The following is a 19,190-nucleotide window of genomic DNA, read 5'->3' as shown; positions in this document are numbered from 1 at the left end:
CTTAGTGAAGCTAGCCAATCCCTAAAAAACAAATACCAAATGTCTTCTTTGATATAATGAGAGCAACTAAGAATAGAGCAGGGAGGAAGAGCAGGAAGAAAAGATTAACATTAAACAAAGACATGAGGTGGGAGGGAAAGGGAGAGAAAAGGGGAATTGCATGGAAATGGAGGGAGACCCTCATTGTTATACTAAATTACATATAAGAGGTTGTGAGGGGAATGGGAAAATAAGCAAGGAGAGAAATGAATTACAGTAGATGGGATAAAGAGAGAAGATGGGAGGGGAGGGGAGGGGGGATAGTAGAGGATAGGAAAGGCAGCAGAATACAACAGTTACTAGTATGGCATTATGTAAAAATGTGGATGTGTAACGGATGTGATTCTGCAATCTGTATTTGGGGTAAAAATGGGAGTTCATAACTCACTTGAAGCTAATGTATGCTAATGTATGAAATATGATATGTCAAGAGCTTTGTAAGGTTTTGAACAACCAATTAAAAAAAAAAAAAAGGCAATTGCTAGCAATGTATTCAGAACAACCAAAGTCAGAGAAAATGAATTACATGTGAAACATGAAAAATTTCTTTCCAGTTGAAATAAATGTGTTTTAAGGAGAGAGGAAGAGAGGAACAACAACAACAAAAAAAAAAAAAACAAGCACTTTTTAAAATTTTGGAACACTGAAAAGCATCGAACATGGAATTAGTAATTTATCAAAAATCACACCCCAGATTTTCTTTTGAAGGGAATAAGAAATACAGTTTTTGAAACAAGGGCATGGAAACAGACTTCAAATTGAAACTCATACTAATAATATCGTGTTTTTACTGAAAAATACGACTAAAGATAAAATTAGGTTAAATTTCAGGTACTTTCTGTAAAGCACGATGGAAAAGCTCCGTAAACTCAACAAGCCGAAACAACCATTTACCTGTCCAAGATGAGATTTTATTAGCAGGACCATAGTGGCCAGTCTCAGAAGAGAAGGGAGGAGAGAGAGAGAGAGAGAGAGAGAGAGAGAGAGAGAGAGAAGAAGAAGAAGAAGAGGAGGAGGAGGAGGAGGAGGAGGAGGAGGAGGAGGAGGAGGAGGAGGAGAGAAAGGGGGAGAGAGGAGAGGGGGAAGAGAAAGGGGAGAGAGGAGAGGGAGGAGAGGGAGTAAGAGAGAGTAAGGGGGGGGAGGGGGAGAGTAAGAGAGGAGAGAGAGAGGGGGAGAGGAGGGGAAAGAGAGTAAGAGAATGAACAGGAACAGGATGTTGATATTTATGGGCTTAACACAAGATGAGGAGGAGCAGGGCAAATGAGCTGTTACTTCTTCTTGGCTGAGAGGTTGCTCCACTTCAGGGATTGGAGGTGCACCATTCAAAGTTCGCACCATTCACAGGGATTGGAGGTGACAGTTCCGAGCAACATTCAATTCCTCATGGCCGGACCTGAGCTCCAGGAAGAGAAGTGCTCTGGCGCCATCTTTACCAACACTTTCCATTTAATGTGGGCAAAATTACAATGTTTACATAGCGAATATAAACTAGTAATTTATTTTCACTTAAAATATAAAGTATTTTATATTTTATTTTAGGAAAAGTTTACAGTCTTCAGTGCTCAAAATTAAATAGCAATTTAATTTTTTAATCAATTAATTTTCCATGCCTAAGAATTATGATGGCAATGTAAAACAAAAGTTTAATTCTGCTGAACTAAACTCAAATAGATTCATATTTTTAAATGTATGAAAATATCCAATCTTTAAAATATTGATAATTTCTTTTATCAATGTAAAATATTTAAGTAATCACAAGAGATACTTTATATCAGAAAAAAATTCACATGATATACTCATGACATTCAAGAATTAAAATCAAGAAAGTGGTAGTCACCCTAATATAGAATTTATTTCTTTTTGTCACCTCCATTCCTTATATATAATCGTAATTTCACATCATCTGCATAGAAATATTTATCACAATCTGAAAGGTAGAAATTTTTTTTTTTTTTTTTTTTTGCCTTCTAGAGCTCAAGTAAATTTACTCAGTGTTCTTAGTATATTTCCTTTTAACATTATCTGAACCATCAGTCATAGGTTTTGAGACCAATGAACTAGTGCCATTAGAAGATGATTTTGTTCCACATTTTTTTCATACAATGAAAACTGTTGCTGCCAAAGAGCAGCCAACTCAATATATATTTCCTTTTAACATTATCTGAACCATCAGTCATAGGTTTTGAGACCAATGAACTAGTGCCATTAGAAGATGATTTTGTTCCACATTTTTTTCATACAATGAAAACTGTTGCTGCCAAAGAGCAGCCAACTCAATATATATTCAAAAGGACTAAGAGTCATAGAAGAAAACTGTGTAACTCTGATGGTTATCTTTTTTGCCACAAGAAAGATGGTATAAAGCAACATAAGATTATGCTTTGATGTGGTCAGATGGTTGGTGTGCTGAAATGTGAAGGGACCCCAGCAAGGTTACCTTGGAAGGATAAGACATCTTTCGCCATTCATCATCTCTGGTTTCCAATCTCCTTTACCAACTGTTCAAAATTCATGATAGTGATACCAGCTGCACCTTGGGCCCATCCAATAGCTATCATGACTGGCCAGCCATTTTTGTAATAGCTATTAGCATGTGTGACTCCACCTTCTATTTTCCAAGTTCTGATCACTCCTTCATTCCCACAGCCAGAAGTTGAGCAGATAAGAATGAATAGTCCTGGGAATTTAGGTCCCATGGGCAAAAATATATGTAATATACCAGATTGAAGATGCCAGTAAAATATTAATGTGGTTTGCAAGAAACCTCAATGGAGTTTCTTCAAGCAGTACACATGGTAAAATTCCTCCACCAAAGTAGTGGAGCATAGCAGTAGACCAGCTTGAAACAGGATTCTTCCATGCTCCTTCCACTCCTACCAGCTGATGCTTCATGGCCATCACAGACACCAGATGTGGGTGATGTCATAAAAGGGGAACATGGACGTGCAGGAGAAGGCCAGTGCCAGCTCCTCCCATGGAGAGTCCATGGCTACAACTTACCCCTGAGGCCAAACAGACTTGGCCTTGCCAGCTGGCCTCTAGTTTTATTTTATTTTCCTTAACACATAGTTGTATAGATTTATAGGACACAATGTGATGTTTTGATACAAGTATTCATTTTATAATGGTGAAATCAGAGTAATTAGCATATCTCTCAGGTCAAACATTTATCATTTCCTGTGACCAGATCATTTAAAATCCTCTTTAAGCTATTTTGCAACATACACTACATTATTATTCACTGCGGTCATCTTGATGTGCTATAGTATGGCACAGATGTAATTCCTCCTATCTAACTGAAACTTTGTACCCCTTGACCAGTGTCTCCCCTCTTCTCTCTACTCTCAACCTGTGCTAACCAGCACCCCTCCTGCCTGCCTCCATCTCCACATATAAGTGAGATCATTTGTGAGAGCATTGTCTCCTCTAGGTTTATCTATATTGTCATAAATGACACAATTTCTTCTTTTATGGGGGCTTTTTAATGTAAATATACTAGGGGTTGATCTCAGGGTCTTGTGTCTGCTGGGCAATCCCTCTATCCCTGAGGAGCTTCAGCCTCAGCCCTAATTACCTTTTTGTTGTGGTTCTTAAAACTGACTAGTATTCTTTGTATTTGCCACAGAATGTTATTCTTTTGTTTTTGTTTTGTTTTGTTTTGTAGGTGGGTCTGCTATGTTTTCCAGGCTGGTTTGCAAGAAACCTCAGTGGAAGCTCTGCAAGCAGTACACAGGATAAAATTCCTCAACCAAAGCAGTGGAGCATAGTAGTAGACCAGCTTGAAACAGGATTCTTCCATGGCTTGGCTCAAAGGAATGCTCCTGCCTCAGCCTCCAGGTAGCAGTCCTGCACCATAGGGCCTGGCTCCTTGTTCATTTTTTATTTTCTATATTTTTAATTGGTGTATGATAGTTGTACATAATGGTGGAATTTGTTGTTATATATTCAAATGTGTACACAATATAACAATGTAATTGTCTAATGTCATTCCCCAGGATTTCCCCTTTCCATCTCCTCCTCCCTCCCCTGGTTCCTTTCCTCTACTGATCTTCCTTTGATTTTCATGAGACCCTCCCCTCCTTTCTTTGTTTTTTCCTCTCTAGCTTCCACAAAGAGAAAAATCATGTGACCCTTGACTTTCTGACTCTGGCTTATTTCACTTAATATAATGTTGTCAAGTTCCATCCATTTTCATGAAAATGGAAATTTTCATTCTCCCTTATGGCTAAGTCAAACTCCATCCTTTATACATTCCATATTCTCTTTTTTCAACCATTGATGGAAATCTAGGCTGGTACCATACTTTGGCTATTTTGAATCATGCTGCTATAAACATGAGTGTGTGCATATCACTGTTGTATGATGATTTTAATTTTTTAGACTTAATACTGAGGAGTGGTACAACTGGGTGGTGGTTCATTCCTAGTCTCTTAAGGAACCTCTCTTCTAATTTCCATAGTAGTTGTACTAATTTACAATCCTATCAACAGTGTTGTACTTTCTCCACATCTTCCCCAGCATTTATTATTATTTATATTCATGATGGCTGCCATTCAAACTGGAGTGGGATGAAATCTCAGTGTAGTTTTGATTTACTTTTCCCTAATTGCTAATAATATTTTCATGTATTTGTTGGCCATTTGTGTTTCTTTTGAGAAGTGTCTTGTTTAGGTGATTTGCCCATTTATTATTTGGATTATTTTTTATAGTGTTGAGTTTTTTGAGTTCTTTATATATTCTGGATATCAATCCTCTGTCAAAAAAGTAGGCATCATTTTCTGAGCTTTCAGGTTCCTATTGAGAAAGTCATTGCCTGTACCTGTATATTAGGTGTTGAACCTCCTTTTTCTTCTAGGACTTGCGTAGTTTCTGACCTAATTCCTAGGACTTTGATCCACTTTGAGTTGACTTGTGCAGGGTGAGAAATAAAAGTCACGCCTTATTCTTCCACATATGCATAGTCTATTTTCCAACATCATTGCTTAAAAGACATTCTTTTTTCCAATACATGTTTTAGCACCTTTATTAAGGATCAGATGACTGTATCTGTGTGTGTGTGTTTATGTGTGTGTGTGTGTGTGTGTGTGTGTGTGTATACCAAGTACCAAAGTACCATGAAGTCAGATGTTGTGATGTCTCCAGCATTGCTTTTTGGGCTTAGAATTCCTTTGGCTCTTCTGGGTCTTTCATTCTTCCAACTGCACAGTAAAACTGTTTTCTCTCATTCTATGAAAAAATGTCATTGGTATTTTGATGGGGATTGCATCAAATCTGTATATTGCTTTGGTTTTATGTTCATTTAGCAATATTCATTCTGCCTATCTTTGAACATGGGACATCTCTCCATATTCTTCTGTCTTCTTCAATTTCTTTCTTCACTGTTCTATAGTTTACATAGTAGAGGTTTTTTACCTCCTTAGTTTGATTTATTCCTAGGTACTTTCTTTGTTGAGGCTATTATGAATGGGATTGTTTTTCTAATTTCTTTCTCAGGAGATTCATTATTGATGTATAGGAAAGTACTGATTTTTATATGTTGATTTTGTAATCTGCAACTTTGCTGAAGTTGTTTATTGGTTCTAGTAGTCTCCTGGGGAGATTTTTGGATCTTCTAAGTAAATAATTGTTTCATTTGCAATCATTGAAAACTTAATTTCTTCTTTTCCTATTTTTATCCCTTTGATTTTCTCTCTTGTCTGTTTGATCTGTAGAATTTCTAGTAATATATTGAATAGGAGTGATGAGTGTAGACATCCTTTTATTTTTCCAGATCTTCAAGGAAATGCTTTCAGTTTTTTCCCATTTACTATGATGTTGGCTTTGCGTTTGTTGATCATAGCCTTTATGATGAGGTAAGTTCCTTCTATGCCTAGTTTCCTTGGCGCCTTTATCATGAATGGGTGCCACATTTCATTGAAGGCTTTCTCTGCATCTTTTGAGATGAGTATATGATTTTTCTCCTTAATTCTATTTATGTGGTATATTGCATGTCTTGATTTGTAAATGTTAAACCATCTTTGCATCATTTGGATAAATCCTTCTTAGTCATGATGTACAATCATCTTAATATGTTGTTGAATACAATTTACTGATATTTTATTTTTTGGTATTGATTTTTTTTGTCTTTTTAAAAATTAATTATACATGTCAGCAGAATGCACTTATGTACTTTGATACATAGATAGGATATAATTTCTCGTTTTTCTGAGTATACATATTGTAGAATCACATTGATCATACAGTCATGTACATACGTACAGTAATAATGTCTGTTTCATTCTACTATCTTTCTTATCCCCACATCCCCTGCCTTTCCCTCCTTTCACTTCCCTCTACCTAATATAAGGTAAGGCTATTCTTTTTTTTTTCCTTTTTGCATTACAATTCTTAATACACATATATACCACAATTTTTGTATCTCTGTTTGTATATAAAGTATGTTGACTCCCAATTCAAGTCTTCATACATGTACTTTGTATAATGATGTCCATCACATTTCACCATCCTTGCTAATCCCCTGCCCCCTCTCTTTTGCTAATATTTTATTAAGAATTTTTTCATCTAAGTTCATCAGAGATATTGATCTGTAGTGATACTGGCTTTGGTCTGATGATGACACTGGCACATACTATGAATTTGAAGTGCTTATTCCCATTCCACTTTTGGAATTATTTGAGGAGAGTTAGCGTGAGTAAACCTTTAAAATTCTGGTAGAATTCAGCTTAGAATCATTGTGTTCCTGGATTTTTTTCTGTTGGATAATGTTGTAATTGGCCTTTTTGTTACTGTGGCCAAAAGTTCTAGAAAGAACAATTTTAGAGGAGGAAAAGTTTATTTGTTACTCATGATTTTAGAGATCTCAGTCCATAGATGGCCCACTTTATTGTCATGGTGGAAGAGCATGGAGGAGCCCCGCCCATGATCTGCTTGGGATTGTGAGTGGGGGTGGAAATGGGTTTCCTCTAGGTGGAATGGGCTAGGTGCAGAATGAAGGCTAAGAAAAATAGAGCAAGGGAAAACACCACAGAACACAGGAAATATATATATTTTTAAGCGGGAGGAGGGGGGTCAGGATTGGCTAGCTGCTTCCACACTTAAAAAAAAAAAGCAAAATGGAGCCCATGTGTCTTGGGCAATCTGTTAAGTGGGAGAAGCCACAAATAGCTCCCAAAGTTAAACCTAAATTTCCTTGGCTTCCATTCCTAGTGAAGACCCTCAACTAATTCACAGGTGGCTTCATGCAGAAGAGGAAAACAGGGTAGGACATAGCGACCAGGAAGTGGAATGAGGGTGAGAGTGAGAGTGAGCGAGTGAGAGTGAGAGTGAGAGCCAGGGAGTGAGAGTGAGAGTGAGAGCCATAGACCAAGGAAGTGAGAGCACCAGAGAAGGTGGGGGAGGGGGAGAAGGAGAGAGGGAGGGGAAGGAGGGAGGGAAGGAGGGAGGGAGGGAGGGAGGGAGAGAGAGAGAGAGAGAGAGAGAGAGAGAGAGAGAGAGAGAGAGAAACATAGAGATTCATTTATACAATGTAAGTACCTAAGGTACATCCCCCGTCACCTAAATCAGGTAACTACTGCCTACAGTTACCTCTGGATTAATCCACTGCTTAGCTCATGCCCCTCTAATCACTTCACCTCTGAAAATCATTGCATTGTCTCGCATATGAGCTTTTCAGGGAACCTCATATCTAAACCATAACAGGTGGGGTTTTTAAAAATATCTTTTTGGTTATAGATGAACACAATACATTTATTTTTATTTACTTATTTATTTTTATATCTTTATTTTTATGTGGTGCTGAGGATGGAACCCAGTGCTTCACACTTGCAAGACAAGTGCTCTACAACTGAGCTACAACCCCAGCCTCCGGGTGCTTTCTTTTTTTTTTTTTTTTTATTATTATTACTGCTTCAGTATCCTTGCTAGTTATTGATCTGTGTAAGTTTTCTATGTCTTCTTGATTTGATTTTGGCAGGTTATATGTGTCTAGAAATGTATCCATTTCTTCTAGGTTTTCCAATGTATTGGAGTATAAGTTTTCAAAACTGCTCCCTAATAATCCTTTGGATTTATGTGATATTTGTAGTCATTTCTCCTTTTTCATTTCAAGTTTGATTAATTTAAGTCTTCTATCTTTTTCTTTTGGTTGTTTGGCTAAGGGCTTATCAATCTTGTTTATCTTTTCAAAGACCAATTCTTCATGTCATTGATCCTTTTTATTGTTTTTGTACTCTCTATTTCATCAATTTCACCTCTGTCCTTAATTATTTATTCCCTTCTATTCATTTTGGAATTGATTTGTTTTTGCTTTCCAAGGGTCTTGAGATTCATCCTTTGATTGTTTATCTGGGATCTTTCTGATTTTCTAATATAGGCACTTATAGTTATAAACTTGTCTCGTAGAATGAGTTCATAGTGTTGCCAAGGTTCTGGTATGTTGTATCACTATTCTTGTTTGCCTCTAAGAATTTTTAAATTTCTCTCTTCTATTACTCATCATTATTCAAAAGTGTAATGTTTAATCTCCACATGTTTTTACAGGTTCTGAAGGTCTTTTTTGGTGTTGATTTCTAATTTCATTTCATTATGCAAGGAATTATATCAAGTTTTTCTTATTTGGTATGGGTTACTTTGTGGCCTCATATATGATCTGTTTGTGGGAAAGGTCCATAAGCATCTTAGAATAAGGTGTATTTAGCTGAAGTTGGATGAAATTTTCTCTAGAATCTGTTAAAAATATTTGATTTATAATTTTTTTTTCAGTACATAAGTCTTTACTGAATTTGTGTCTGGATGACCTATCTACTGATGAGAGAGATTTGTTGAAATCAACCAGTATTGTTGTACTGGGGTCTATCTGAGTCTTTATGTAAGTAGCGACTGTTTTATATAATTAGCTGCACCACCTTTTGGGTTTTAACTATTAATTATAGTTATATTTTTGTTGGATTTTCTCTTTACCATTATGAAGTGACCTTTGTCTCTCCTGATTAATTTTGGCTTGAAGTCTGCTTTGCTGGGTGTGACAATATAAACTTATGCTTTGTGGGGAGGGGGCTCCATTTGCACAATATTTCGATTTCCGTCCTTTCACTTTCAGCCTGTGGCTATCTTTGCCTGTCAGGTGAGCCTCTTACCAACAGCATCTAGTTGGGCCTTGTTTTTTAGTCCATTCTGACAGCTTATGTTTTCTAATTGGAGAGGTGAGACATTCACATTTGATGTTATTACAGAGAGATGACTATTTTTTCTAGCCATCTTGATTTATTTCTAAAGTTTAATTTGTCCTGTTTCTCATTTGTGTAGTGCCACTTCAAATGAGACTTGTCCATTCGTGAACTCTTTTTTTTTAATTTCTTCTGTGTGATTTATGTGCTTAAATATTTTCTATGCCACCAGCTGAGCACTCATGAATTCTTTTTGTCTCTGCTTATCTTGGAAAGATTTTATTTCCACTTAAATTCTGAAGGAGAGCTTTGCCATATTGGCTGACAGGTATTTTCTTTCAGGATTTGGAGCACATCATTCAAAATGTTTGGGCTTTAGAGTTTGTTTGCTGAAAAATCAGGTGTAATTCTGATAGACCTGCCCTTAAATGTTACATTTAAAGAGACATTTTTCCCCAGAGGCTTTTTACCATTTTATCCTTGCTCTGTATGTTAGGCATTTTAATTATAATGTGTTCTATAGAGGTTCCTTTTTGATGTTGTCTGTTTAGAGTTTTTATTGCCTCCTGTATTGGATGTCCTTCTCATTCTCATGTTTTGGAAAATTTTCTGTTATTTCCTTGAAGAGGTTATCTACACCATTAGCCTGCTTCTCATAACCCCCTTCAATTCAAGAGATTCTTAAATTTTGTCTCTCAATGATGTCCCAGAGTATGTTCTCTATCTCTGTCTGTCTCTCTGTCTCTCTCTCTCTCTCTCTCTCTCTCTCTCTCTCTCTATATATATATATATATATATATATATATATATATATATATATATATATGGGTTGCTTTGTGGCCTCATATATGATCTGTTTGTGGGAAAGGTCCATAAGAATCTTAGATAAGGTGTATTTAGCTGAAGTTGGATGAAATTCTCTCTCTCTCTCTCTCTCTCTCTCTCTCTCTATATATATATATATATATATATATATATATATATATATATATATATATATATCCACCAATGACTAAATCGAAGATCATGGAACCCAGGGCCTCAGACTTGCTAGGCAAACACTCTACTGCTGAGCTACAACTCTGGTCTCTGTACCTTTATTTATTTATATGTGGTTCTGAGAATTGAACCCAGTGCCTCACCCATGCTAGGCCAGCACTGTTCCACTGAGCTACAACCCCAGCCCCATCCCAGAGTTCTTGTATATTCTGGTCACCTTACTATTCTCTGTAATATTGTCTGAATGTTTGAGGCCTGCCACCTTGTCATCAAGCTCTGAGATTCTGTCTTCAGCAGAGTCTACTCTCTTAGACTTTCAACAGAAGATTTTATTGACTTAATTTGTCTCATTTCCAAGATTTCTGTTTCGTTCTTTTTTAATATCTCTATCTCCTGATTGAACTTCTCTGTCATACCCTTCACTGAATTCCTTAATTCATTCAGTGGTTTTCCTTTGTTGTCTTGAAATTCATTCATCGTTTTTATAATCATTCATTTGAATTCTTTGTCCGATATTTCATCTACCTGAATATCTTTAGTGCTATTTTCTGATGAATTATGAACTTTAGCAGGTGTTGTGTTAGCTTGATTTTCATGTTTATTTTATTCCTTAGTTGGATTTTATGCATGTGTTGGGATGGATTTCTCTTTCACTCTTATGTGTGGGCCTTTTTAGGGCACAACCTCTCTTGCCACAGTGTCCTAGAGTGCTCTAGGTTGGGAACCCTCAGCAATGTGGTACCCACAGCCTTTGTGTTCATTTTCTCTTTTTGCTGTAGGAGTGGATGCCCTATAGCATACCCCTAGGTATTCCCTCATGGCATCTTGTGTTTAACTAAATTTTTTTCTCTTCTATTCTTTGCTCTAAATATTGTTAAAGTTAGTGTGATTCATTTGTGTGTACCAAGGTGTGCTGTCTCTTTGCTGTGTTTATTTCAGCAGCAGAGCATCTACCCTGTGAACTGTAGTGTCCCTGTAGATTCCCAGTCCCTCACAGAAAAAGGGAAACCAAGTATCTCAACAACTGAAACAAACATTAAAATCAATACCTGGTGCCTCCTATGACATCTACAACTCTAATTACCACAAAAACGGGAATACTGCAATTGCCAACAGCAGAAATATAAATAGGTCTGGCATTAAATAAACAACAAGAGTCGACCATGCCATCCACAGTACTAATTAAAGCAACAAGGTGAATGGTGTGAGCAGGAGTTGTATAAATAAGGTATTATAAGAGATGGTGAAAATGCTGTTCAGTATAAGAGAAGAAAATATAGTAGGATAGTAAAGAAAAGTTTAGAATGCTCAAAATGTGAACAGAGGGAATATAGAAGAGATGTAGCAAGTGATGGTTATAAAGAAGGATGAGAAAAAATAAATTAGAAAATAGTGAAAGGACAGAGAAAGAGAACAAGAGAATTTGGCTGTTAGAGAAGAGGGGTGAAAAAGAGAAACAACAGACATAAACAAATGAAAATAAATCAAAACTAAATTTAAAAAAACCTAACCCTCAAAAGAAAGGGAAAATAAATAGTGTTAAAAATGCTAAAACTGAGAATAAAGGAAACAAATATATATGGGGGAATATATTCACAAAATAATCAGAACAGCAAGATCACCCCAAAAAAGATAGTTCTTAATGAAAACTGAAAGAATTTTCTCCACTGAGGTGGTCAAAACAGTTGATAAGAATGGAAGGTCACTACCTTTGTGACCAAAGCCCAAGTGTCATTCTTTCCATTTCTTCTGAGGCTACATGAAGAGACAGAGACCAAGCACTGGGTTAACCCCTTCCTCTTTTTCAATTGCTCTCACAGTTGCCAGCAGGAGTGGTCTAAAACTGAAGCTGGTTGAAATAGCTCTCAGCTTCTTACCAGTGTAAGGGGCCATGGAATGGGAAGGACTGTTGACTGGAGTTTTCTCTCACAGACCAGACTGATAACACTCCCATAGTTTAGCCTACTATAGAGATCCAATTGGGGAAATCTGGTGGCTGTGGCTTGGGTCTGTTCAGGCCTTGGGAACTTGGTTGGATGGTATCTGCTCTGGAGAGATTAGATCAACATACTCTATGGCCAGGCAGATGAGAATCTCTCCTTGGAGTCTGGATCTCTGGAGCCTCCCAAGACCTCTACTTGTGGGGCAGGAGCACCAACCCTACACACACTCAGCTGCCCACAAACATGGCCTTTCCAAGGTTAGTCCTGAGTGTGCTCATGCCCACCTGTTCAGGTTCCCAACCCTCTTCAGTTGGTCACATGATCCACCAGACTCAATGGGACAGTGAGTTGCAGTTCTCTCTGTATTTCTGACTTGAATCCCACTGGGTACTGTATTCTCTATGCCAATTTCACTCATTGTTCTAGGTTCAACCCAGGCCACACTGTGGGTACTCATCCGGACAGTATAGAGATATTTGTTAGGATCTCCTGGGCTCTGGCAGCAGCAAGCTGTAGCATGGCCTCCTCAATGTGGTTCCCACCTCAACTGTCTGCTTGCCAGTTGAGAAACATAGAACTCTTTTCAAACACCTGTTCACTGTGCAACTTCTGGGTCAACTAAATACATACTGCTTTTCTGATCTCCAATGTTTCTGGGCCAAATGTTTTTCTCTGTGTTTTTCCTCCTTTCTATGGTGAGCCAGTGCCACTGACACAAGCAGCTTGGTATTTGTACATTGTGTTGTATTTGTACATTGTGTTGCACAAAATTTTCTGAGTCTCTAAGAGCCTGACTGATATTGAATCTGGGTGAATTTCCTCTTTCACCCACCTCACTGAGAAGCACTACTCCTACTGCTTGAATCCTGATCCACAGAGCAGCTGGAAATGCAGACATCTTCTAATGCACCATCTTGAATCTCTCCTCCTTGGTAACTTTTAAATATGGTTACTTGTTTTGGAAAGTTAGAGTTCCTTGTATATATTGGACAGTAACCCTTTGTCTGAAGTATGATTTGTAAATACTTTCTCCCATTGCATGAGTTGTCTTTTCACTCTCATTGTTTTTTGTTTTTGTTTTTGTTTTTATGTGTGTGTGTGTGTGTGGTTGTCATTTATTTCTTTGCTTTGTTTTCGTTCTGGGGATTAAACCTAGGCCCTCAAATATGCTAAAACTATCCTCTACTATTGAGCTACACCACTACCAGTCCCCCTAAGTTTCTTTTTTTCCCCCAGTAGTAGGGATTGAAACCAGGGGTGCTCTAAGACTAAACCATCTTTAGCATAGTTTGAGATAGGGTCTCCCTGAATTGCCTAGGCTGTTCTTGAACTTGACATCCTCCTGCCACAGCCTGTAGAGTAGTTGGGGTTACAGGTGTGCACTTTCATGCTTGGCTTCATACTTTCACCCTATTGCCATCTCCTAAGGAACTGCTTTTTATTGTTTCTTATGGATATTTCCAGAGATTAAGCATGGATTTAAACCCCTATTCTGTTCCCTAATTGATAAAAGATTATTTCCATCAGGATTTGTGAATTGCTGAGGAATTTGATGAAATGTGAGTTGGTGCTACTCATTGCCCTTTCAAACAATGAGTTGTTCCTATGGGAGCCCAGGCAGTGACTTAGCATGAGGGTGACCCTCATCTCTGACCATGACAGCAATTGTATTTCCTAGGGAACACTTAAGATAAGTTCTGCCCTGAGGTTTTCACTAGATTTGATATTAAACTTTGTTTTTGGAGCAGATCCACTCCCTAGGTCCCATGCCCTGTTCCCAACTCAACCCTGGACAATGCCTCAGTTACTAGCAGAGACCAGAGACCCTGTCTGGATGCTGGCTGGTGGGACTTGACCACCAGCTCCACTTAAGAATTAGGCAAGTGATGGGAAAAGAAAAATAAATTTTATGCAGTTCATTCAAAATGGGAGGAAGTAGCTACTAGTAGCATCTTCATTCTAGACAATGGACATGGGGTGGAAATGAGACTTGGCACCTGACCTAGAGTTTATGCCCAGTGAACTTTAGAAGGAAGGACAAGATGGAAACATCTCATGGGAGTGTTTATTTTCTTACTTGGACAAAGGACTTGAATAGCTTATATCATAATGCACAATTATAGTGGGGAAATTAGAAGTAAACAATAAAAATCCACATTACAGAGTAGAGATCTTGATACTCTGAAGGTGTGAGACACAGTCAAGCATGATGTTCAGCACCAGCTGTGGTTCTCAGGTTTCTGGCACCTGAAGGGTAAGAGAAACAAATGGGGAGTGCAGAAAATCTCCTGGGGAGAAAAAATTATGGTGATTTAAAGAAGAACTAACTCTGTATATCTGTAAATAAAATGATATTGTGTGAAAAAATGAAAATATTCACAATTATTAGGCAGAAAAAGTATAAAATCTGTAAAAAATGTTTATTTGAAACATCTTCTAGAGAGAGATTGAAATTAAACAATTAATACTTAACTTGGTGAAGCCCTATTTGTGGAGATCTAAGGAAATATGGCCTAGGAAATGTCCTTTCCACTATCTGAATGAATTCACAGGAATGGTGAGTCTGGAGTGGAACGTGCTGGTGTATGGACAGTTTTCACTGAGAGTATCACTCCTGCAGCTCAGGATCCCAGGTGAAGTGAGAGCTGCAGAGCTGCCAGTCACTGGGAATCACTCTATGCCTCCTTCAGATTCTCACTCAGAATAACCTTGCACCTTCAACCCCTGGGAAGAGGAACCAGGGAGCCAGAAGTGCCATTGAGGCTAAACCAACATCCTTGCACTGGATCAAGGTTCAAGCACAGGTCTGGATCCTAGACTCCTCCTTGTCTGAGGCACATGGCCCATGAGGAATACTTTGGTCTTAAAATCCCCAATAAGGGATTCCCCACCCCCCCCACCCCCCCCACCCCCACCCCCACCCCGCAGTGAGTTGCTTTCCATGGAAATAGTCTGAGCAATGCACCCCTCTCACGACCTTGGCACTGCTGACCTTCCTGCCTGGAGGGCTTCTCCCAGGTCTCCCAAGGCATCCTCCCTCACATCTCTCCTGACTCTGGTCTCAGTGTTGCCTGACTTCTAGAAAATTCTAATTCTCATACTTATTACCTTCTACATACTTTTCCTGTCTTGATTTTTCTCCACAGCATAAATCATGACCTGATAAACCACGCCACTGTCATTTAATTTATTCTTTGTCTCCTAATCTCCTAAAACTATAATGAACACCCCATGAAGTATGGATTTTTGTTATTTTTTAAAGCTGTTTTCCCAGAACATTTACAATATTCCCTGCCAGATTGTGTGTGTATACATATATTTGTTTAATGAATGAATCTGAATATATTTTACTTTTGATATATTGATCACATCAAAAGTGCTCATCAAAATAAATAACTATAGAGTAAAAATCTAAATTTTTGGACAAGGTAGATCCTTTTAGTGGAAGCAATTTGTTTTAAAATTTTTGTGTTCATTTTTATTTTTTTATTGTTATTGTTTTTTTTTCCTGAGGATAATAATATAAAACTGTGTTTACTCACCCACTTGACTCAGTTTTCAGCTCATACTTCATTAGATTAGATATACTACTGAGAATCCTTTATTTTTTTGGTGTTCAAGGACTTTGAATTCTCCATATGCATTTCATCCCTTGAGTTTAGACCCAATCTTGCCAATACCCTTCATGGTTAAGGTTAAGTTCAGAGAAATGAAAGTATGAAATGAATTCATGTTCCAGTTTAGATATGAGGTGTCTCCAAAATGTTCGTGTGTGAGACAATGGAGGAAAGTTTAGAGATGTAATGATTGGGTTATGTCAGTCCTAACCCTATTAGTGCATTAATCAACAACTGGGGGGGTGAGGTGACTGCAGGCAGGAACAGTGTGGCTGGAGGAGGTAGGTCACTGGGGGGAATGCCTTTGGGGTTTATATTTTGTCCCTGGTGAGCAGAACTCTGCTTTCTGTTGCCATAACCTGAGCTGCTTTCCTCTGCCATGATGTTCTGCCTCATCTTGGACCAGAGCAATGAAGTTGGCCATCTATGAACTGAGACCTCTGAAACTATGAGCTCTAGATGAACTTTTCCTCCTGTGATTGTTATTGCCAATTCTTTTGGTCACGATGATGGAAAAAGTGACTAAAACAATGAGAAAGCACCATGACCAGAATTCCTTAAAGCTAATGTCCCCAGACTCCTCCTAAGACCTCAGGGTGGGAGAATCACTGGATTGATTCATGTGGCAGCCCAAGTTCCAGTTCCCAGACAGAACAAATGACAGGAACTTGGCTTCTAAGTTCCCATCCAGTTGACTAAGGGCACTAATACTTTTGTGGGTCTACACTGAACTGGGATCCAGATGTTATGGGTTGGAGACCTTTCCTGCCTTGTGCTCATTCAGTAGACCGGAAATATGAATACCACTGGGGTTTTAGGAAACGGGTTGCACCTGGTACCATGGGGGATAGGAGGACCCCAGAGTGCAGAGCTCTGTCCTGGTGCTGGGATCCCAAAGTATCCTTTGTAGGAAAGAAAAGCTGAACTGGATTTCTGTGTTCAGCGTTGTGGCCACACGGGGGCGGTGTCACATTACTCTGAAATTTTGCCTGAGCACCCAGGAGAGAGCTGGGCTGTGAGTGGGTTGGAGGTGCCACTCTGGGGTTGGATGTCAATGGGGATGAAGAAGCTTCTGAGGAGCTCTGGACTCCTCGAGGTCCAGGTCAGGGATGTGGCAGAGACTGAAGAAGAAAGATCAAGAGAACTTACGCTCTCCCAAAGGCTTCTATCTTCTCTCTGCTACTCATCTTTTTAGCTTTCTGGCAACACCCCATTACATATGACAAGGAGAAACATTTTCCTCTATTCCCTATTTCTGTTTTTTCAAGCTCAGTTTTAAGAATCTCCCTATTCACTAGGTTTTTCAATAAAATCACCTCTTATTTGTGAACAATGTCTTAATATCCACCTAATATCCTAGAATGTGAACATGCACATTGGAGCTATCAGGACAAAGGGCACAGCCTCTCTCCTCCTTGGGCCTCTGGTACCCACAGCAGGGCAGAAAAAAATCCTGTTCTGGAGTCAGACATGTTCCCAGAAGTCTCATCTCCAACAGCAGGTGCCAGAGGACCTGAGCCTTAGGGTGGGTGACCTCTCTTCTTACAGGACAGGAATAAATTATTGTGCATCCTTTCAGAATGTCCCTCCTAACAGAAGCCTGGGTATTCCCGAGGACCCAGCCCCTCTCAAGTTCTCTCTGCATGGTGCTTCCCTGGGGACATTACACTCCTGGGTTAGGAGGTGAGGTGAAGATCTTATTCCCCATTGTGGTTCTCAGACCTTTCTGTTTCTTTGATTTCTAACATTGCCTAACTTGTCACCAGAGTAGAGCTCCCATTCCCCTCATTGTTACTATTCTCCAATTCATTGCCCTATTTCTGGGCTCTTTGCTCCTGGGTCCCTGTCTCCTCTCCAGCAGCAAAGTCTCCTTGATTCTCATGGATTTCAACACAAGCAGAATTGGTGACTGAAGAATGAGCCCCAAAGATGCCTAGGCCCTAATCCTTAGAACAGTGAATAGGATGCATCACATGCCAGAGGGGACATTGCTGATATAATTAAGGTTAAGGACCTGAAAATAGGGAGATGTTCCTGGATTATCTGGGTGACCCATCAAATCACATGAATCCTTAAATGCAGACACCTTCTCTGGCTGGAATCAGAGAGATGCTGCAGAAGAGGCAGGCAGAGGGGACATCAGAAACAAATGAGAGGATGTCAGAGGTTTCAGTGAGAGAAGGATTGGTATGTGCTCTAGGGGCTATGTGTGAGGGCTAGGAAGAGAGCTCTAGGAGCTAAATGTGGCTCCCAAATTACTGTCAGCAAGGAACTGGGAGTCTTAGCCCTACATCTGCAAGGAACTGAATTCTAACATCCTGAATGAGCTTGGAAGCTTATTTATTCCTAGAGCTTACCATAAGTTTCACAGACCTTCTGACACCTTGACCTTAGCCCTGTGAGACCCATTACTGGACTTGGGAATTCATAACTGTCAGGTCATAAATGGTGCTGGCTAAAGCTGCTTAGGTTGTGTTAATTTGTGTGGCTCCAGGAGCTCTGTGAAGACTGGAAAAAATGATGTCCAACTCTCAACAGATGGAATACAGAAGCTAAGGGAAGTGAGGTGTGGAATGTAGAGATTTTGTGAAGGCATAAGACCCATATTTTGTAAGAGACCCAGCAGGCCATGAGTTAGGCTCATTAATACCTAAGGAGAAATCCTGGCCCTGAAGAGCTGGAGACCAAGTGGTGGCAGTTAACTAGCACAAGTGAGGGGAAGCCACCACAGTAACCACAGAGCAGAGGCCAGGAGCACTCCACATTCAGAGGGCTGTGGAGAAGGTTCATGGAGGGTGGTGTCCCTAGGGTCAAAACAGACAGTCAGCCCACAGAACAGTGCTCAGTATCTGTGATAAAAAAGCAGTTGAAGATCATATGGCTGAAGGAGTTTGAGCCAATTAAAAAAAAAATCATGTTTCCATTCTCAATTTCCAAATCTGAGCCAATGTTTAGATTCCAAACTGTGATGTTGTCCATATCTGAAAATGTGATGATGTCCACATCCGAAGGAAGAAGGACCTGGAATATCATGGTAAGTATATACAGTGACAATATCCTGAGTCCTTCTACCAAGGAACCCCACTGATTTGTCCGGGAGACTATACCAGGGGAGCGTGTCGGGAGCTGCACTGGATGCAGACACTTTGAATTCCTGAAGCAGGAGGCTCTGAACAATTACTGCATTAGTCTGGCAATAGTGACAGGCCTCAGTAACTTGGGGGTTGCCCAGCTCGAATATCAAGGTGTGGCTCCAGGAGTAGGTGGCACCCCCTAGGGCTGAATTACACTCAACTATTCCTTTGTAATCCTATGCCTTTGCCCTTTGGGATAGAATGTTCCATGGAACCTTCCTATATAAGAATAAAGAATTCCAGTGGCTCTCTCTTTCCACAGATCCCTAAGGTCAGAGGAGCCATCACAGGACC

At 39.3% G+C, this 19,190-nt stretch overlaps 1 pseudogene; it reads right to left on the bottom strand.

The window, feature by feature from the left end:
* Window positions 1-2,023: 2,023 nt before the first annotated feature.
* Window positions 2,024-3,026, bottom strand: LOC143400776 (trimeric intracellular cation channel type B-like; annotated as a pseudogene).
* Window positions 3,027-19,190: the final 16,164 nt, after the last annotated feature.

This window comes from Callospermophilus lateralis, chromosome 6 (assembly GCF_048772815.1).
Source record: "Callospermophilus lateralis isolate mCalLat2 chromosome 6, mCalLat2.hap1, whole genome shotgun sequence".
Classification (NCBI taxonomy): domain Eukaryota; kingdom Metazoa; phylum Chordata; class Mammalia; order Rodentia; family Sciuridae; genus Callospermophilus; species Callospermophilus lateralis.
This window is presented reverse-complemented; position numbering and strand designations above follow the sequence as displayed.